Source organism: Trichosurus vulpecula, chromosome 3 (assembly GCF_011100635.1).
Source record: "Trichosurus vulpecula isolate mTriVul1 chromosome 3, mTriVul1.pri, whole genome shotgun sequence".
Lineage (NCBI taxonomy): Eukaryota > Metazoa > Chordata > Mammalia > Diprotodontia > Phalangeridae > Trichosurus > Trichosurus vulpecula.
This window is the reverse complement of record NC_050575.1, coordinates 27,126,440-27,148,637: the sequence shown is the minus strand read 5'-3', so window position 1 is coordinate 27,148,637 and position 22,198 is coordinate 27,126,440. Positions and strand designations below refer to the sequence as shown.

Sequence of the window (22,198 nt, the reverse complement as noted above, 5' to 3'; positions counted from 1 at the left end):
AGATACTGGCTCTGATTCTTGACATTTCTTAGAGAAAATTAATGAGTGTCAAACAATTGCCACAATGAATAAAAAGAAAAGAGCCAGAAACCACCTTCACCAACAATTACTTGCTTTTCAGGCCAAGCAGAAAGATGGTAGGCAAGGCCAAGAATAGTTTACAATAAAAACTCATTTATAAGATATTATGAAAGAGGATAGAAGAAGCAGGATAGTTAGGTGGATGGAGTACTGGACTAGGAATCAGGGTGACCTGGGCTTGAATCCTTGCCTTAGTCATCTACAAAATTAAGGATTTGAATTTAATTACTTCTAGGGTCCCTTCTAGCTCTAATTTTATAATTCCATGATGACATGATTACAGCAGTATTAGCTTATGAAGCAATGGAAGGGAAAACCAACCTTCATAAAACTTGACACGAAAACCAAAGAGATCACCCTAAGTGCATTTATAGATGAAATTAGAAAGAGGACAATAAATAGATGTATTTTATAGTGGTCTGTATTTGGAAACAGAAATAGTTACTGGACCTGACCAAATACACAAAAAGGAAATCTATACATGAGAAGACAAAATATTAAAGTCTCTACAGTATCAATTTTCAAGATTTCTCAGAGAGGAAGGATTCCCAACTAATGGGAAAGATCACAGATTTTATTATTACCCAAAAAAGTCAACTACTAAGAAAACGGATATGGTTACAGCCACATATGTCTACTTTCTTCTATCTATAAAGTCTTTATTAGACTCATCTACATAAGCATCAAGGATATCATTGATAAAAATATGTGAAGGGAACAGGCAGTCTTCTACAGATGATATTTTTTAGCAGAAATCACACTGAAATACAGAAAATATAAGTATTACCATTTTTCTTTGCTGATTATAAAAAGTAAAGCATTTGACTCAGTAGAGAAAAACAGCTTTTAAAGTCACTTCTAACAAGCCGTCTCTTATCCGTACAGTTAGATCTTACAAGAGTCCTTGGAAGATACAACCCAGACAAAACTTTGCTCAGTGAAGCTCTGATTATCAAGAGTAATAGTGAAATAGACAGGCATGCTTGCCAAAAGCATTAAACACTGTTATGGAGAAGGTCTTACTTAATGTTAAAATGAAAAATGATTCTTTATAAATATGGAATAGGGTTCCCCAGACGTTGCTTTTTGCATATGATATTGTGCTGATTACACAAAGCCCTGGCACATTACAATGCCTCCTTAATGAATTTCAAGACCTCTTTAAAAAGATTAGGATACTAATCCATCCACCCTGGAAAAACCAAATGAATCAAGAATGCATATTTCCCAAATTATGACATACAGAAGCCCATTGAGTTACTCCATCAGTGCATATGTCTTGGACAGACATTATATAGGTGGACAATTACCTGGGCCCGTAATTAAGAAAAAGGCAAAAGTTTGAATCACATTTGGGACATTCTGGAACACTTTCAATGATTATTAACTTACATTTAAGTAGATACTTTAAAGTTTTTTTAATCACTTCACATACATTATCTCATTTGGACTTCATAACACCATATGAGATAGGTACTAACTAGAGAGAATAGGCTCTCAATAAATGTTGATCAAAACTGTGAATGACTTAGCTATTCTTGGCAATACAATGATTTAAGACAACTCTGAAGGACTTAATGATGAAAAGGCTACCCATCCCCAGAGAAAGAACTGATGGGGTCTGAATACAAATTGAAGTATACTTTTTTAAAAAAACTTTACTTTTCTTGGTTTTTTGTCTATGTTTTCTTTTGCAACATGACTAATATGGAGATATGTTTTGCATCACTACGTATGTATAACCTATATTAAACTGCTTGCCTTCTCAATGAGGGGGAGATTTCAGAACTCAAAATTTTAAAAATGAATGTTAAAAATTGTTTTTACACATGATCAGGGAAAAATAAAATACTAAGTAAGAATTTGGCAAATGCTAAAAAAAAAAAGTAGAGGATGGGAGAAGTATGGCATGACTGGACAAGGAGGAGGCATCACTGATACTGAAATGTTGCTAACCTTCAATTGACTACAAGGACTAATGGTGGTCCCAGAGATCAGAATAGGAAATTTGCCACCCTTGGCTCAGTGGAAAAGTGGGGAATTATGGGGGTAGAATGGTGTCTGCCCATTATACACAGTCACTCTATCAGTTTATTTTTCATTAGGGAAGAATAAATGAAAGAGAAGGTACTGGGAAATAATTCTCATATAATAAAAAATAAAATTCATCACTGAAAAAAAATGTTGACCAAATAACCATGGAAATACCTCCCAATCATAAGCTCAAGAGCCAGCAGCTGCTATGTTACCTTCTATTCTCTGTGGCAGATTACTCAGAACTCAGTTAACATGTCTAAAAATAATAAGATCTCAATGAATCAATGGAGAAATATTGTTAGGAAGGTTGTAACTTCCCATAAATTAAAAATAGGAAAGGAAAATTGAATAAAGAATCATTTACTTTCTTATTATGGTGGTGATCATTAATCACAAAACCATTGCTGAGGAGTTAGGACACTAGCCTACCTGTCAGAGGAATTAATAAGAATTGGATCCCTACCATGAAACATTTCAATTGTGGAATTTCTGAAATATCTCTGCTTATTGGTTACAGACGATTGCCAAATATTTCTTGTCATTTCTAAACATGACAACTTCTCAGTATAGTAATTTTCTGAATGAATCTACCTTGAAAAATAAAATCCTCCATTTAGCTTTTAAAGTCCTTCATAACCTGACCGCTTTCTACCTTTGCAGTCTTGGTATTGACTCCTCTCCATGCACTTGACCATCCAGCTACCCTGGTCTCCTTGCTGTTCTTCACACAAGACCCCTCATCTTAGAACTCTAAGTATTTGGGCTCTTCCCTAATGCCTGAAATTCTCTTCTTCTTCTGACTTCCCTGACTTCTTTCAGGGACCAACTAAAATTCCACTTTCTACACAATCCCCCTTAATTCTAGTTACTTCCCTCTGTGATACTCTCCAATTTATTTTGTGCACACCTCGTTTTAAATAATTATTCTCCTGTTGTCTCCCTGATTAGATCAGGAGCTCCTAGAAAGAAAGAAATCGTTTTTGCCTTTGTTCATATCTCCAGTGCCTGGCATATAGTAGGTGCTTAATAATTAACTGTTGCCCTCAGACATTAATTAGTTTGTTTTTAGTGAGTAATTTCATTCTGCCCACATGGTGTCCAGGAGTAGGTGTGTAAGCAGAAAGTCTGGAAAAATAGCAGGGGAAAGTTAATTTGGCTTAGGAAACTGAGTTTCTTTTTCATTTCTATCTCTCTAGAATCAGTCTACCAAGAACCAATGTGTTGTTCAGGGTCTTTGAATTATCCTGCCTTGATCACAGGACTATAGATTTAAAACTAGAAGGAACTTTAAAGGTCATCTGTTCCAAGCCTTTCATTGCACAGAGGAGGAGAGTGAAGTCCAAAGAACTTTAGTGATTCACACAAAGTCACTTGGCAGCTAGGTGGCACAGTGGATAGAGCACCAGGCCTGGAGCCACGAGTTCAAATCTGACCTCATACACTTATTCGCTGTGTGACCCTGGGCAAGTCACTTAACCCTGTTTGTTTCAATTCCTCATCTGTAAAATGAGCTGGAGAATGAAATGGCAAAGTCTTTTAATTGATCTATTTTTAGTTTTCAACATTCACTTCCACAAGGTTTTGGGTTCCAAATTTTCTCCCCATCTCTCCCCTCTCTCCACCCCAAGATGGTATGCATTCTGATTACCCCTTCCCCCAACCTGCCCTCCCTTCTATCACCCCCACCCCCCTTCTCTTATCCCCTTCCCCTCTATTTTCTTGTAGGGCAAGACAGATTTCTATACCCCATTGCCTGTATGTCTTATTTTCCAGTTACATGTAAAAACAATTTTCTTTCCATTGGAGCATTTTGTTGGTATGTTTGTTTTACACCCTTAGAAAAAGAATCCCAGGATTTTTCCTCCTGTGTGTTTTCGTCTTGCTTCCTCATGGTCCATGATGCCACAATAAACCCAAACTGACAGGATGGTAGGAGATTATTCTTCCACTTTTCCAGATCTTTCAATTGAACATCAAATCTGGGGCTGATTACACCACACTTGTTTAATCTGCCCGTGAGGTTCACAACAATTTTCCCTGCTCTGTGATCATCAATGATCTCAAATTCGCCAATATAACCATGCTTAATCATCAGAGTTAAGAACCGGACGATTACTTTGGAGCACGGCCTGATGAGAACCTGGCATCTTCCTCGCTTTTCTGCACTGTTGATGCTTTTGAGAGCATCTGCCAGGACATTCATGCGCACCACGGTGGCAGCGCTGCAAGATGGCGGAAAGAGCTAAAAACAATTTTTGACATTCATTTTTAAAACTTGGATTTCCAAATTCTCACCCTTCCTCCCTCTCCACCCACTCCCATTAAGAAGGCAAGCAATTTGATGTAGGTTATACATGTGTAGTCATGTAAAACACTTCCATAACAGTCATGTTTTAAAAGATTAACTATATTTTCCTCCATCCTATCCTGCCCCCCATTTATTCTATTTTCTCCTTTGACCCTGTCCTTCCTCAAAAATGTTTGCTTCTGATTACCCCCTCCTCCCATTTGCCTCCCTTCTATCATCCCCCCTCTTATCCCCTTCCCCCCTACTTTCCTATAGGGTAAGATGGATTTTCATACCCAATTGGCTACTCCAATATCTTTGCTAAGAAAACTCTAAATGGAGTCACGAAGGGTTGGACATGACTGATAAAGGACTCAACAACAAAACAAGGTCACTCAGGAAGTAAATGGCAGAACTAGGTTTTAAATTTTGGTCCTTTAAATTCAAATCCCACATTCCTTCCATGATGCCGTACTGCCTTACTTCAATGAATCATATCCTTGACATAGGGATTCCCTCCACCAATACAGATAAGAATATATTTACAACTTTTCAATCCTGCAAATCTTGTCCATGTCCTTCCATTCATCCTCCATGAAGGATCTGCTAGTATAAAATGTGGTTGTCTATCTGTTATCTCTCACTTTTGTCGTATGACCAGCACACCTGATTGTCTGGTCATGCAAAGTCAGCTACAGAGTATTTGTGTTTTTTTTTGGAGGGGGGAAGGCAGGGCATTTGGGGTTAAGTGACTTGCCCAAGGTCACACAGCTAGTAAATGTGTCAAGCATCTGAGGTCACATTTAAACTCAGGTCCTCCTGACTCTAGGGCAGATGCTCTACTCGCTACACCACTAAGTATTTGAATCACTAAGCATGTGGTAAGCATTCACAGGTACTGTTCAAAGCACTAGGGATATGAAGAAAAAAAATCAAGTCATCCCTGTTCTCAAGGAGCTTATCTATTGAAGGAAACAACATGTACACATGTATGTATGTAAATATGTGTGTATACATAGATACTCACAAAGTAAATATGAAATAACTTGGGGGACACCAGCAACTGGGGGGCTTCAATTAGGAGATAACACAAGCTTAGATTTTAAGGTACTAAAGAATTTTAAGAGTACAGGTGACGATGGAGTACATTCCAGGAATGGCAGACAACCTGTGCAGAAATACAGTGATGGAATGTCATGAATTAGGACTAGTAAGAAGGCTGGTTTGGTTGGCTAAAGAATGTATCAAGGGAAGTAATGAGTAATAATCCTATAAAAGTAGGTCAGAGTCTGGGCATGTAGTACTTCAAATGCCAAGTAAAGTTTATATTTGATTATAGAGGCGATAGGTAGCTGCTCAAACTTCCTAAACAGGAGAGTGATATGATCAGCTCCGTGGATTAGTCCTTTGGATACTGTGTGGAGCATGGATTGGAGAGGCCAGAGACTTGAGGCAGAGAAACCAATGAGGAGGCTATTGCAATAATTGTGGTGAGAGGAGGTGGAGACTCTGCTAGTGGCCATGTGCAGAGTGCAGAGAAGATGGATCTGAGAGGCGTTTGGAGGTAGAATTGATAGGACTTGGCAACTGAATGAAAATGTCAGACAGAAGAGCGAAGAGTTGAGGGTGATTCTGAAGTGTATCCTAGAAGACTGGAAGGATGGTGATACTCTTGATAGAAATAGGAAAACTAAGAAAAGGGTTATGTTTTGGGGAAAAGAGTTCTGTTTTGGATATATTGAGTTTGAGATGCCTATGAGACTTCCAGTTCAAAATATCCAATAGGCAATTGATGATATGGGACTGGAGGAGAAGTAAAAGATGGAGGAGGAGGAGAAGGAGGAGGAAGAGAAGGAGGAAGAGGAGAAGGAGGAGGAGGAGGAGGAGGAGAGGAGGAGAAGAAGAAGAAGAAGAAGAAGAAGAAGAAGAAGAAGAAGAAGAAGAAGAAGAAGAAGAAGAAGAAGAAGAAGAAGAAGAAGAAGAAGAAGAAGGAGAAGAAGAAGAAGAAGAAGGAGAAGAAGGAGAAGAAGAAAGAGGAGAAGGAGGAGGAGGAGGAAGAGAAGAAAGAGGAAGAGGGTCTTGTAAGCCATATAATTTTATCCACGATTTGGGTTTACGCTCTACTTTTCATGTGCGTAGGTCTTATTTTCCTGAGACTATAAATCCTCAAGGACAAGGACTGTGTCTTCTCTTCTCATATCCTTGCAGTTCCAGCCCAAGCCTGGGCAAATAGCAGACATTCAAAAATGTACTTTTAGATGCTATAGGGTGGTTAGATTGATAAACCAAAAGGGGCTTTAGTAATCTCATCCAATCCTTTTATTTTACAGATGGGGAGCCTGAGGCTCACAGAAAGGATGTTACTTGCTTCAGGTCACAGAATAAGTGAGTGACCAAAATGGGATGGGAATCGATTTATCTTGACTCTCCATCTTAGTCCACAAGACTCCTTTATTGACTCCTCTAATTTGTCTGACTTCAAGCCCTGTACTTGAGAAGGATGTAATGCCTGAAGACTTGAAAGGATAGTTCTTGATCCCACAGAGAGCTTGTACACTTTGCTGGTGAGATGAAGTATGCAGAGAATTGACTCTTAATTAATGTCATTGTTCTGAAAGGCAGAGTGGCACAGACTAGGGTTTTTTTTTGGCTCTCTACCTTTATCCAAATGATCCCAATATAGAACCTACTTCATGGAGAGAAACAATGACTGGGTTATTTTAAGCCTTTCAGCTCCAGGAAGTTTGTCCCAACTTCAGTAACAGACACTAGACATTTTTTCCCCAGGAGAGTGGGAAGAGACAATCAGTTCAGAGGCCTCATCCTGCTGCCAAGGATGTCCAAGTTCCTTCCTGGATGTACCATAAAGAGTTAATAGCTTCAACAACCTTAAAAAAACCACCCGAATCCCAAGATACAAAAGTCAAGTTCTCCCCACTTTTCTTGTGGGTCTATAGCCAGGAAATGATTCTTAAAGAACAGAATGGGGAGGGGGAGAACGAAACAAATACCAATATCATACTGAAGTGCTTCTAGAGAAATGAAGGAGCTAGTTCAAAATATAAACTTCAGGGGGTTGGGAGAAGGAACTGAGTGTTCTACTTTGTATCTCAAGAACTGACTGTTCATTCCACAGTGGCACCACAGACCTGAATCACCTTGCCCAACATAGAGAAATTGAAAGTTGCAATGGACTTTCTGAGTATTGGAGAGTTTTTCTTTTTTCTAGAGAGAAGTACATCCTGGAGATAAGTGTGAGGGAGGGAGATTCTGGTCAAGTGCTTCAAGATGCTGTTGTGTAGAACACATTAATATAAGCACCACATTTGTTCCTCTTAACAGAAACCTCATCTAATTCTTCATAATTTTCATGGAATTTAATCACCCTCAAGGCCCCAAACTAATCCTTGTAACTGTTCTTATGTCCGTAGAAAATGCAGGCCAAAGCCTTCAGAAATTTCCTCCACTTTCCCTCTGAAGCCACTCAGAGTTATTTTGGATGTATTGGGGTTGGAAAAGTATGAGATTCCCCAGAGAAAGCAGCTACCAAGAGACAGGTGCATTGGCACTGCTGTTGAAATGTGCCATGGAGAAAATTGTATACTCAGTTCCCAACAAGGTCTGATCAAAAGAGCTGAGCACTTCACATCCAACAAGTACAGAAGGCAAGGAGATTTTGCATCACTCTTCCTTCTGTGCTTGTTTTGTGACTCTTTCACAGTCAATTAGTGTCAGGATCATTGCTTAAAGTGGAGCCTAGTCTTTCTCCTAGAAGAGAAGATCTGTTTACTTTTTAGATTATTAGGGAGAATGGAGTGTTCCCTGAATAATAAAAGTTCACATTTATGTAGTGCAAGGTTATAAAGTTTTGCAAAGCATTTCCATTGGGGAAAATGGAAGAAGGACTTCAAGGTTAAAACAGAGAAATTAAAAGGAGCTGAAGAAGCAGAAAAAAATACTTGGCTGGTTTTAGGAGATTGGAGGAAAAAAAAGGACAAGACAGAAGAAAAAGGAAGATGATCATTGAAAGCTAAATTATGGATATGGAGCTCTTATGTGAAGAGAGGACTTAGTCAGGAGCAAGCAGACACTTGAAACCCTAGGGGTGATGTTGAGGACCCAGTCATACTGTCAGGAGAGAGATCACAAAGCAATGGTTGGAAAAAGAAGAAGCAAGTGGGGGTAAGTGATGATAGTGACAACTCCCAGCCGAAGGGTGCCAAGGAAGCCACTTGTATACCTGACATCACCAAAGGAGAGGTATGCTGCTTCTGCCATAATGTGACAGAAAACTTCTTGACATACCAAACCTGATAATAGAGTGATGGATCAGTAGAATATATTTAGGTACACAAGACACAGTAAATGGCCACAGTAATCTAGTATTCAATGAACCCAAAGACCCCAGCTTTTGGGACAAGAACTCACTATTTGACAAATCTACTTGGAAAACTGGAAAGGATTATGGCAGGAACTAGGTATAGACTAACATCCTACACTGAATACCTAGATAAGGTCAAAATGGGTACATGATTTTAGCCACAAAGGGTATTTATCACATCATATCAAATGAGCCAATTAGGAGAGCAAGGGATAGTTTACCTGTTAGATCTATGGGGAAGGGAATTATTTATGACCAAATAAGAGATGGAGAGCATTACTAGATATAAAATTGATAATTTTGATTATATTAAATCTAAAAGTTTTTGTACAAACAAAACCAATGCAACTAAGATTAGAAGGAAAGCAGAAAACTGGGAAATAATTTTTACAGGCAATATCTCTGATAAAGGCCTCATTTCTTAAACATATAGAGAACTGAGCCAAAATTATAAGAATACAAGTCACTTCCCAACTGAGAAATTGTCAAGGAATAGGAGCAGGCAGTTTTCAGAAGAAACCAAAGCTATCTATAATCACATGAAAAAAATGCTCTAAATCAGTATTGGTTATAGAAATGCAAATTAAAACAACTCTAAGGTACCACCATATGCCTATCAGATTGGCTAATATGATGGAAAAGAAAGATGATAAATGTTGGAGAAGATATGGGAAAATTGGGACACCAATATGTTGTTGGTAGAGTTGTGAATTGATCCATCCATTCTGGAGAGGAATTTGGAGCTATACTTAAAGGGCTATCAAAGTATGCATGCCCTTTGATCTAGCAATACCATTACTAGGTCTGAATCCCAAAGAGAGTTTTTAAAAAAAAAGGTGGGGGGGAAGGGTTTATTTGTACAAAAATATTTATAGTAGGTTTTTTGTGGTGGCAAAGAATTGGAAAATGAGGAAATGCCCGCCTTTTGGGGAATGGCTGAACAAGTTGCGGTATATGATTGTAATGGAATACTATTGTGCTGTAAGAAATGATGAACAGATCCAGAGAAAGACCTATGGAGTCAGAAAGCAGAGTGAAGCAGATTCTTTTCTCTTTTGTTTTCTTTCTCATGGTTTCTCCCATTCGTTATAATTTTTCTATGCAACATAAATAATGTGAAAATGTGTTTAATAGGAATGTATGTGTAGAGTACATATTGGATTGCATGCTGTCTTGGCAGGGAGGTAGGGGAGAAAATTTAAAACTTATGGAAATGAATGTTGAAAACTGAAAATAAATAAATTAAATATGAAAAAGAAAGCTTTTCCTGAAAAAAAAAGAAATGATGAACAGGCTGATTTTAGAAAAACTGGAAAGACTTACATGAACTGATGCAAAATGAAGTGAGCAAAACCAGGTGAATACTGTACACAGTAATAGCAATACTGTATGATGAACAACTGTGAATAATTTAGCTCTTCTCAGCAAAACAATGATCCAAGGCCAAAGGACTTATGATGAAAAATGCTATCCACACCCAGAGGAACTGATGGGGTCTGAATGCAAATCAGAGCTTATTATTTTTCACTTTTAAAATTTTTTTCATGATTTTTTTTCCTTTTGATCTTTGTCTTCTTTCACAACATGACTAATACGAAAATGTCTTGTGTGACTGCACATATATAACCTATGTTAAATTGCTTACTGTCTCAGGGAGGGAGGTGAGAGAAGGAGGGAGAAAATTTAGAACTCAAAACTTTTTTAAAAAAAAGGTGAATGTTAAAAATTGTCTTCACATGTAACTGGGAAAAACGTTATTCAAAAAATAAAAAATAAAACACTAAAAAATACCAAATCTAATAACTACTACCCATTTCTGGTGATTCTCATGGGAACAAATGATGCTTCCAGGAGCAATCTGAAAACATTGCTAAGGATTATGAAACTCTGGGCAAGAAATGTATGTCTTAGGGGCATATATGATGTTTGTGTTGCTACTGACAATCAAAGAGATCATTGACTCATTGACTGAGAGCTGAAAGGAATCTTAGAAGTCGCCTGTCCAACTCCCTGATCTTTTAATTGAGAAAAGTGAGTCATAGGAAGGTTAACCTCTGAGGCTTCCTTGACATAAAGAGGCCCTAAAGAAAGCAATCCAGCTGATTAGGCAAGAAAAGTGACTTAAATCGGAGGATAGGGAGAAGAAGGGCCCTGGTAAGAGAGTCAGGTGATCTTTAGAATGGATCACAGGGGAAGCCTAAAACACTTTGGAAGAGGAAGAGAAGAAACTAGCTTGAGGATTTTCTTTTCATTTTTTGACTATTTTTTTTATTAAATAATTTTTTTTTCATTTTCAACATTCACTTCCGTAACATTTTGAGTTCCAATTTTTCTCCCCTTCCCTAAGATGGTATGCAATCTGATATAGGCTCTACATATACATTCATATTAAACATATTTTCGCATTAGTCATGCTGTAAAGAAGAATTAGAACCAATGGGAGGAACCATGAGAAACAAGAAACAAACAATAAAAAGAGAGCAAATAGCCTGCTTTGATCTGCATTCAGACTCCATAGTTCTTTTTCTGGATGTGGCTAACATTTTCCATCATGAGTTTTTTGGAGTTGCCTTAGATCCCTGGATTGCTAAGAAGAGGTAAGTCTATCAAAGTTAGTCATCACACAGTGTTGCTGTTACTGTGTACAATGTTCTCCTGGTTCTGCTCAGTTCACTCAGAATCAGTTCATGTAAGCCTTTCCAGGTTTTTGTGGTCTGCCTGCTCATCATTTCTTATGGAACAATAAATAGTATTCTATTACATTCATATGCCACAACTTCTTCAGCCATTCCCTGACTGATGGGCATCCCCTCACATTTCAATTCTTGGCCACCACAAAAAGAGCTGCTATAAATATTTTTGATGATCTCTTTGGGATACAGCGCTAGAAGTGGTATTGCTGGGTCAAAGGGCATGCGCAGCTTTATAGCCCTTTGGGCATAGTTCCAAATTGCTTTCCAGAATGGTTGGATCAGTTCACAATTCCACCAACAATGCATTAGTATTCCAATTTTCCCACATCTTCTCCAACATTTATCATTTTCCTGTTTTGTCATGTTTAGCTAGGCTCTAACCCTGTTGTTTCCATCTCCCTCCCAGGTAGGGGAAGAATGCATACCCCAGATGTCTGCCTTCTATCCTGACCTCAAACCTTTCAATGCCACAGTTGCAGTGGAACTATTCTAGCCTATAAAATGGATTGTAGTGGCAACCCCTATTGAAGAATGTATCATAGGCATAGACTTGTTGAATCTCCTTAAAGGGGAAGATTAACATGCCAACTGACCATAGTCTACTACTATTGCCCATCTCCTTGAACTAACAGTGGGGTGGGTAGCTGTTTATGACCACCCTCCCCCCAGTTGCCATCTCCCACCAATGTGGTCCATCACCAGCAATATAGCATTCCAGATGGGGGAGAGAGAGATCACTGCATTAATACAATTCTGGAGTCATACTTCTGGACTATCTACCAGTTTAATAGCCCATGTGGCCAACGAATAAAATCAATGGTACTTGGTGGCTAACTATAGACTATTGAAAGCTAATGCAAGTTGTGGACACAGTTGCCCCTCTCATAGCGAACATGGTGACTGTGACTGAAAACCTGGCAGCCACACCCAGTGAATAGTATACATTGGTAGAGCAGACCTTGCCAATGTCTTCTATTCTCCTGAAGGGGGAACACCAAGCCTAAAGTGGTTTTTACTTGTCAGGGAATGAGGTGCACCTTTACTATCCTACCCCAAGGATATACAAATAGCCCAGCCATCTACCACCACTGAGTAAGGTGGACAGTGGCCAAATCTCCGGCTCGACTCTGACATTACAGTCTTCCATTATACTGATGATATTATTATAGTGAGATTGACTGAGATAAAAGTGACTGCAATCCTGACTGCCCTGAGGGCCCCAATAGAACAAGATATGTGGGCAGTTAGCCCAGACAAGATGTAAGGACTGTCTCAACAGGTCAAGTTCCTAGAGACACAACGAGCAGGGTTTTGGAGGGACATCACTGAGGTCAGGACTAAAATTCTGACTCCGAAGTCCCCAACAACCAAGAAAGTGGCTCAGGACCTGATTGGACTCTTTGGCTATTGGTGTCAGCACATCCCACATCTAGGAATCATCATGAGGCCCTTCTATGCAGTGACTCAACATGTTGTCCAGTTTGAGTGGGGACTATAGCAACAAAATATATCAGAAGCTACCCAATGAGCCATCCAACAAGCCCTTGTCACCTACTGATGTCACAGAGCTCCAAGTATCAATTGCTTCAGTGGCAGCAGACTAGAACGTATGATGCAGATGAAATCCAGAAACTCTAGAGTTCCAGACCTGAACAATTATAGGATAAATGATTAATTATACAACCCTCTGAGAAGCAATTATTAGCCTGTGACTAGGCCCTGGTTGAGAGAAAAACTGATAGGGATGTTCCCATCATAATAAAACTTAAGATTACCATACTTCAGTAGGTTTTGACTGAGACCAGATCCCACCTAGTGAGGTGAAGACAGGAGGCATCAATTGTAAAATGGAAATAGCACTTTCAAAGCTGAGCAAAGCTTGGGCCCAGCAAGGTGAGCAAGCTTCACGAGTTGTGGCCCACTAAACCATTATAGAAGATGTGCCTGAAGCTAACCCATTGCCTACACCCCTAGTGACTTGGGGCCCTTGTCTGTCTGATCTTCCAGAGGATATGGAGACCTGGTTCAGTGATGCAGAGGTCTGAAGTTTATTAAACTTCTTGCATTAAAGATGTTTGTCCAGTGCAGCACAGTAGTGATCGAGAATCCACAAGGTGAGAGTCACACTAGTCTTGGTAATGGTGAGTCAGCCCAATTAGCAGAGTTATAAGTAGTATAACTTGCCCTTGAAATGAATGCTCCAAAGGAGATATTTACCTGTATCGACCCTTGGGCCATGGCTAGCTGTCTGGTCCAGTCAGTGGCAGACAAGTAATAGGAAAATCAAGTACAACCTAGCATGGCAGACATCTGTGTAGGCTTGCATAGCAGCTAACCTGAAAAACCAACAGCTATACAGTGATCATATATCTGTCCTAAGGAATCCAAATGGAATGACGTGGCTGACAAACTGTCTCAGCAGCACAATGGATCCTTGCCCATATTGGACATGGAAATGGCCACACTGTGTGGGATTGGGAATGACCACAATATGCAGGATACCAGAGAGGTCCCACTTCACCCAAGAAGAAGCAAAGGAAATGAAATCAAGTTGTACTTTTTACCAACTCCATTATCTTGTAGAAAAGGGAACCCTGAGGGCCAGCTAGGTGGTGCAGTGAGTGGAGCACCAGCCATGCAGTCAGGAGGACCTGAGTTCAAATCTGGCCTCAGGCACTTGACACATTTTCTAGCTGTGTGACCTTGGGCAAGTCACTTAACTCTAATTGTCCTGCCCTCCCTTCTCCAAAAAAAAGAAAGAAAAGAAAGAAAAGGGAACCCTAGGGAAGATCCCTCATGAAGTGTAGCTGGCCAGATCTTGGGAAATGGATTATATTGGTCCTCTTCCATTGCACTGATAATCTGTGATATATCTTGAAAGTGGTTGGTATCTATATAGAATATAAGGTAGCTGCATCTGTCATCCACACTGATGTGCAAGGGCTAGTGTCTCAGCCCTTGAAAAGAATATCTGCTTTCTCTTTGGCAATACTGATGATCATAGTGATAATAGAATTCCATTTACTGACCTCAAGACTTAGCAGTGGGCCCCAAATAAGGGTATAAGACGGGTCTTCCATGCCCATATCACTCTCAAGCGGTATGTATTGTGGAACAATGAAATAGACATTAGAACAAACCCTACGCTCCAATAATAATAGAAATCCCTTTAAGCCTCAGTAGATCAGGCAGCTTATTCTTTGAGTACTCCCATCCCCAACTAGGGCAAGTCAAATGTTAGCTGGCCCATTATCATGGGGCGGAGGGAAGGGAGCCGGTAGGTTGCAACTAGTTGTGTGTAACATAACATAGAAGTGGCATATCCAGACTTATCCTTCTTTTTTCCATCCAAACCACATTCACCAGGACAGTGGACGATCTGCTCTGCAGGCCCCACAAGTCAGGGTGGAGTTGATATCACGTTTTCTGCATTGATCCTTACTGACTGTGTGCTGATAGTCTGACCAGCAGACTAACCATCTTTTTACATTCACCCTGCGGGCCCCAAATAAGGGTATAAGATGGGTCTTCCATGCCCATATCACTCTCAAGCGGTATGTATTGTGGAACAATGAAATAGACATTAGAACAAACCCTATGCCAGGGTCCCACTTATATTCTCTAGGAAAGCAATTTACAGCCCAGGGAACATACTGGGAACATACAACCAGAGTGAACAGGAATCATAGAAATAGTGGGGGCCCCAGGGGAGACTGGGGGAGCAATTGGGTAGAAACCATCAGTTAGTAATAAATGAGTCCTAGCTGAGATAGTGGGCCAGGGGACTAGGGAACAGGGTATAGTGCCCCTATAAGCTGGAAGCGACTAGATCACTGGTGTGATCACTAGTACTAGAAGGGAGGATGTGGGCTGGCAGAAAGGAGGATCCTAAACTCTGGCCTGCACCCTTTGTTTTGTTTCCACAGGGCAAATAGAGTCAAGTGGTTCCCAACCACTTGACTCTATTTGTCCTGTTTCTGTTGGTCTGATTTTCTACTTAACCTTTGACCCTGCCACCACCTATATAGTAGGGGCAGCAAGTCCCAGGTATCGCTATGTTCCTGCTTTTTGTGGGAACTCTCTTGTTTTTGTGGTTTTCCCCAGGTACATCATTTGAGGAGCCAACCATGCTGATGTAACAGCAACGAACTTTAACAACACCTGGATCTGTCACCCAGCTCTAAGAATGCCTGATGAGTGGAAACCCTGGACCTCTGCATGATAGGAATATCTATCATCCTGACCAAAATCCACTGTGTACGACAATGCTCCACCTCACTAGTTCCTTCTCTTCCTGTCTTATCTACGCCCAGGACTGGAGAACTTTAAGCTTGATGATGAAGCGCTGGGGTGGGGAGGAGGTGGTTGGTCAACCAGTGAAAATTGGTTTGATTGGTAAAGCCTCAATGAACAACCCTGCCCCCGCCACGCCCTGCCCCTTCCCAGGCAGCGAGTATGCCAAAGCTAATAAACTCAGGGACTGGGCATTAATTTCATTTGAGCCTGTTGCTGGAATGGTATCATTTCCTGACGGTACCACTAGAGCTATCTACTTCCTTATTCCCCATTCCTATTTCCCTGCTCCTCATTCTTCCTTCATCATTTGGTAATTTAGAAAATGCTCTTGTTTCACCAGTCCTGTAGATAACAGGGCAGTCTCCCATGATCATACTGTCTCTTTGTTTGAAATGACATGTAAAGTTGGACTCCAAGCTGCTCTGGGCTTTTGACAGGATATGGATACCCCAATCCTTGCCCACTGTGGGCATGGAGGTTACGTGCTGAGACTATCCATGCTAGTAGCTGTATCCTTCTTCCCTTGTGAATAGCAGTAAAGTTTGTTAAAGCTTCATTTATGTGGGACGACGCTTCTCCTCTGGTCTCCCCTGCACTACACTCACCTAACCTAGATATCAGAGGGACCTAGGGAACTTCTTGTTGGGGGTGGTGACAATGAAGTCGGTGAAAAAAAAGCTGTTTGTTTTTATTTTCAAACAACCAATGGGCCCTTTTGTGTGCAGCTGTGGGCCTGACCAACCAAAAAGCTTAAAATGTGTTGGTTACATCTTAGAAATGTTTGGGCTCTCACAAAGGTGAATATTCCCTTTGGGGAACAGCTCCAGCGATAGCTCAAGCACATTTCAGTTGCTCATTAGAGAAGAAACAAACAGCAGCTTCAGAGGTAAAGCCAGTAGCTGTAAGACAGCACCAGCTGCCTGGGAGGTGCGCCAGCCATAATGCAACCCTAGGAATATTAGTTCATAGGATCATAAGATCATGGGAGTGTAGTCTGAGAGCTTGAAGGGAACTTAGAGTCCAATCCCCTCATTTTATTTCTAACCACCTGGGGGAAGCTCATAAAAGAGCAGTGATAGGTTGCTGGGTTGCTATGGTGATGCTGCTAGGCTAATCGCACATGCTCAGTTGGAACCTTCTCTGTTAGACTAACAAACCCACATGCCTAGCTCCTTCCTCTCCCTACCTTTCCTCCAGAGATTAACATTTTTTAAACAGTTACAGAAAAGCCCTAAGCCTGTCACTTAAACAGCAGGAGCATTCTCTTCTCAAGATGGTTTTATGCTCTCATGATAAAAGGAATAAATCCAAGGGTTTGAGGTATTTTTTCAGGGCTTGCATAAGTCCATCACCAGTCCTTCCATTTATAGTTCATCCCACAGACTCAGGTCATCTGAACCAAAGATGCTTCTGTCTCTGCTAGGAAAAAGCATCTCTCTATAATCCTTCAAATAATAATGATCTAAAAAGTCAGAATCTTTGGTCAATACATTTTATGACAGGCAAATAAAATCTAAATAAAAATTAATAGATAAGAAACAAAAAGGCTAGCATACCTGGGTTACTAACTGTCATGAAGGACTTAAAGGGCTTTTCTCTAAGGGGTGGAAGAACCCTGGAGAATGGCTCCTTCAGAGGTAAACGGATAAGAGGGAGGGACAGTCAGACATTGCTCATACATGCAAATCTCTTACTATCTCAGAGGCTATAAATGACTGGCATATCTAGTTGCGACTGTCTTTAATCTGGGAACCTTCTCCTTCTGGTCATCACTGTCCTTCATGCCATGTCAGCCCTTTGGCTGTTCTCTCATACGTCCTCATCAAACTTTTTTCATATCTTCTTTCCCAGAGTCTTCTCATAATCTCATAAATTTGAAGGAATAGCCCTTGCTACTTGGCTAATGCTGGGTAAATCTACCCTGGTCAGCAGGACAGGTACTTGAGTCCCAAGTTGCCCAAGTCCGTGCCCCTTGTGGGTGGGGGCAAAGATGGATTACTGTAATGTTAATGGGTTAAGAAGATCTGCTCCATCCATTAGCAGGCCTATGTGACCACATGTGTATAATCACATCTGTGTTACATCCTGAGTCACATAGAGCCCATTGGGGAAGGAACTTGCCTAAGGAGGAACTTGCTTAAAGGGGAAGCTTGCTTAGGGTGAGGCTTGCTTGCAGGAAGGCTTTCATACCTTTTGGTACTAAGCTAATTAGGCACTGAGTCAAGAGGGTTGTGATGCTCTGAGACTATTAGCCAAAAGATATATATATATATGTATGTATGTATGTATACACACACACACACACACACACACACATACACATACACACTCTGAGGTGAGATTTTGCTTTGGGGGGCTGCCTATAAGAAGGACCTTTTGATTCCCTGGATGGGATTTGTTCAGAGCCCCCTGACTATTTAAATGTGTCTGAGCTCCCCTGATCCGGTGGTGTATGTAGGTGGTTGTATTATTTTGTTCAGACAGCTGGAGCCCTGTCTGTTGGTCTTTGTGCTAATTTCTCTGTTTCTATTTTCTCCACCTTCAGGGTGCTGACCTTTCCCCTGAATTAGTGAATGTAATTAAAGTAAGATTATTGACCCCTTTAAAGTTGCTTTCCTTAAGAAAAGCAGATCAAAGAACCTGGGCTACCAGGCCACCCCAGGTCTGTCAGGGTGCTTGCTGTTACAACCGCATTCACATGAGCAAAGTCAGGCCCAACAAGTTTATGGGATGGTGGATTTAGAGCTGAAAGATATTTTAGAGGCCATCACGTCTACTCTGCTCATTTTATAAGAGAGGAAACTAAGGCACAGAGAGGAGCAGTGACTTGTCCAAGTTGCACAGTCTGTGTCTGAGGCGAGTTTTGGATTCCAATCTTCCTGACTACAAGTCTGGTGTTGCAGCCACCGTGCTGGTTGAAAGCCTCAGGCTGTCCACAATTCTTTCATAGGTGTGGTTGGGCTACTAGCTCTGTGCTGCGTGATAGAGGGGAGACAAAGGGGATGAGATCATTTCTTCCTTCACCTTCAAGGAATCCATTTAGAGAGATATGACTCACATTCATTTGTCAGTGAGAGAACAGTGTATAACCTGGCATATTAACAGCTCTATCATGAAACTGGTGTCTAGGAATTTATCTGTATCTTTTCTGAGCCTAGGATCCAGATATTCTAGGGGAAGCAGGAATGTCTGGAGCCATCCTCAATCTATTAGGTGACATTAGAAGGGATAGGTCTGACCTTCCCCAACTCTGCCCCTCAACGTACCAACCCACCAGCCAACATCCTGAGCTAAATTTCTTAGGGTCTCCCATTCTTTCACTGGGAATTGCTTTTACTAAAGCCTGAATAATGTCTAGGGCAGGTAGGTGGTGCAGTGGATAGAGTGCTGGACCTAGAGTCAGGAAGACACATTTTCTTGAGTTCAAATCTGGCCTCAGACATTTATTAGCTGTGTGACTCTCGGCAGGTCACTTAACCCTGTTTGCCTCAATTTCTTCATGTGTAAAATGAGCTGGAGAAGGAACTGGCAAACCAATTTAGTATCATTGCCAAGAATACACCATGCAGAGTTGGACACAGCTTAAACAACTGAACAATAACCACAAATAATGTCTCATGAAGCCTATAATCCTCGGTATTTCTAGTAGCTGCTACTAGTATACATGCTAGTGGTAGCCATATTAACATTACAGCCTGTAGTATCCATACTAGTAGTCGCCATACTGACATTATGTTATGTAGTAACCCAAATAAGATCCAGGCAAGAGGAGGAGTAAGGTATACCATTCTTCTGACCAGAATTAGGGGTAGACATTTCACAAAAGGAACAGAACTAAAGTCACCTTGGTCTTCTCAATTCAATTCGGAAATATTTACTAAGCATCTACTATGGATGTAGTGCACTGGGCTCTGAGCTAAGGAAACAAAAAGGAAAAACAACATAATCCCTGTACTCAAGGAGATCATGGTCTACTAACATGGAATAAGATCTAATGACACAGATAAGTATAATAGGAAGAACTAAAACATGCATAAAACATTTTAAAATGTGTAAAACACTTTTCACTTATTCTCTTGTTATCTTCACAAAAACTTGTGTAGTGAGTACTATAGATGCTGTAGTGTACTACTGTGGGTAATATTATCCTCATTTCCTAGGTAAGAAAATTGAGTGATTTGCTCATGGCTGCACAGCTCCTGAACATCTTGGGTCCAGCACTCTTCCTACTAATCAACACTTCTTTAACATTAAATTGGGTGGGAGTGGGGAAGGAGGTTGTCAAGAAAGAGAGCCAGACAAAGTGGTATATAAAAATCTAAGAGAGAGAGATTATTTTCATCTGGGGATATCAGAGAAGGATTCATGGAGTAGGTGACACCTGAGGAAGGATTTTGATTAGTAGAGATGAGGAGGAAGACCATTCTAGGTGGAAGCCAAATGAATGGATGAGTTTTTAAAAAAAACCCATGTATTAAGTACTTATTAAGTCCCAAGTACCGTGCTAATTTCTATAGATTAGATACAAACAGAAAAATAAGGCAGTCTCTACTCTCAAGGACCTCATCTTCTAATAGAAGGAGACACCAAATGTAGGAGGTTTTAGCTGCAAGTCAGATCCCTTCAGTGCAGTAGCCAAGTTGATGATAAAGCATTTTCTTTAATGCCATTTCCATTAATAAAGCCATGTTGATTTCTACTTATAAATCATTCGACAGTGCCAAGGACTTTAGAGATAAGAACTTTCTTTTCTGGGACTTCAGTTGAGATGTCAGGGGCTGCAAAGCACTTACAGACGAAGTTGCCCAGTTACATTTCCAAAAGTATTGCTTCTCTGATAGATTTGGGGACCAGACTGAAAGCAGGATTGGGAGTCCAAGGAGGGCTGTTGCTGCTGACCTCAGGGTTTGGGGGCTTGCTCATAGTTGGTTGGCAGTTGGTGTTGAGGATGGTAGGATGATAGTCCCTTCTTCAACAGGGGTTGCTCCCCTTAATAATGGTTGTGGGGGCCAGGCTGGAAGCAGGGCCAGTGGGGTGTGTGTGTGTGTGTGTGTGTGTGTGTGTGTGTGTGTGTGTGTGTGTTACCCCAATTCCTGGCTCTTGGGCTCAGGATCTTGGGAAGTCTCCATATGGGAGGGTAATGGTTGAGATGGCTTGACTTAGATGGTCCATACCACCTTCTGTCTCTGTCTCCAGGTGTCTCAGTGTCCCAGCAAGACTGATTTGCCTTTCTGGAAAGTGGCAGTTGTCATCATTTGGTGCTGTTGTTGGTGCCATCTAATGACAAGAAGGGTCCCTGTATACTTAAGGGGATTTCTCACACTTTAAGCTAGTAGCTTATCACCTAGGAAACCAACTGCTGAACCAGAACCGAAGTGTATACAAAAGACTTCAATAGAGAAACTCACCTGCTGAGTTTGTGGCCTGCTGGCCACAAGGCATAAGGATGACTTGCTGAGCTTGAGAGAGCTAGTGGGAGTATCCTTCTCCCTGACCTGTGAACTCATTACCCCCTAGGCCAGCAAGTGTCTGGGATGGGACTGCCTCCTGTTTGGGGTTTTTTCTTTTAATACAGAACCTTGTGTGACTTTGAAGGACCAGAAGAGCAGAGGTCCAGTGACAGGAGCCCATGCTAGAGTTTGTTGCCGGCTGAGTCCAATGCACAACCACAGCTCTAAGGAATAATCTATTTTATCCAGCCCAACACTGAATCAGTCTGGGAGTGGAGATGCTGTGTCCTACAGCAAGGGAATAACTTATCCAGTAGCTATGCTTCATTTAAAAGTGAGCCAAGTGGGTTGAATACTTGAATTGCAACTATTAGTCCCATAGGTGTATACGAATCCTGTCACTTTCTTTCCCACAATTATTGTCTGTGTTTTATTCTCCCTGTTGCTTGAAGGAGGAGAGGGCGTGACATTTCTCGTTCCTTGCTTCCCTCTTCTCCTCTCCTTTTTTCTCCTCTTTCCTCCCTTCTCTTCCTCCCCTCTTCTCTTTTCTCATCTCCTCTCTCCCTTTCTTCTTGCTACCTCTCATGGTTCAGTGTGGTAACACAGTCGATCAGTCCATAAAACCAGCAAGTCTCTTTAGAGTTCAGTCTTTCAATGCTGTTTTCCTGATGCAAGATAAAGGCAAAAAACCAAACTAAAACCAAACCAAAACCAAACCACCAGCCTTTCTCCCCCTCCCCCCCATCTGGTTGCAACTGCTTTCTTCTTGTATCCTTTTCCTTTTCTATGTTCTTCAGTCTTATGTGGACACATATCTTTACCACTATTTGATTCCCATTATTTCTTCCATCAGTCTTCTAAATTTTACCAGATACTGTATAAAATCATAACACAAAATACACTTACCCACTGTACATATTATAATGTACATGATACTCCTGCATAGTAAATTTGTACATAGTGACCTTTACAT

At 40.9% G+C, this 22,198-nt stretch overlaps 1 pseudogene; it reads right to left on the bottom strand.

Annotated features, from left to right (window-relative positions):
- Positions 1 to 3,937: 3,937 nt before the first annotated feature.
- On the bottom strand, positions 3,938 to 13,717 carry LOC118841975 (annotated as a pseudogene).
- Between the last annotated feature and the right edge of the window lie 8,481 nt (positions 13,718 to 22,198).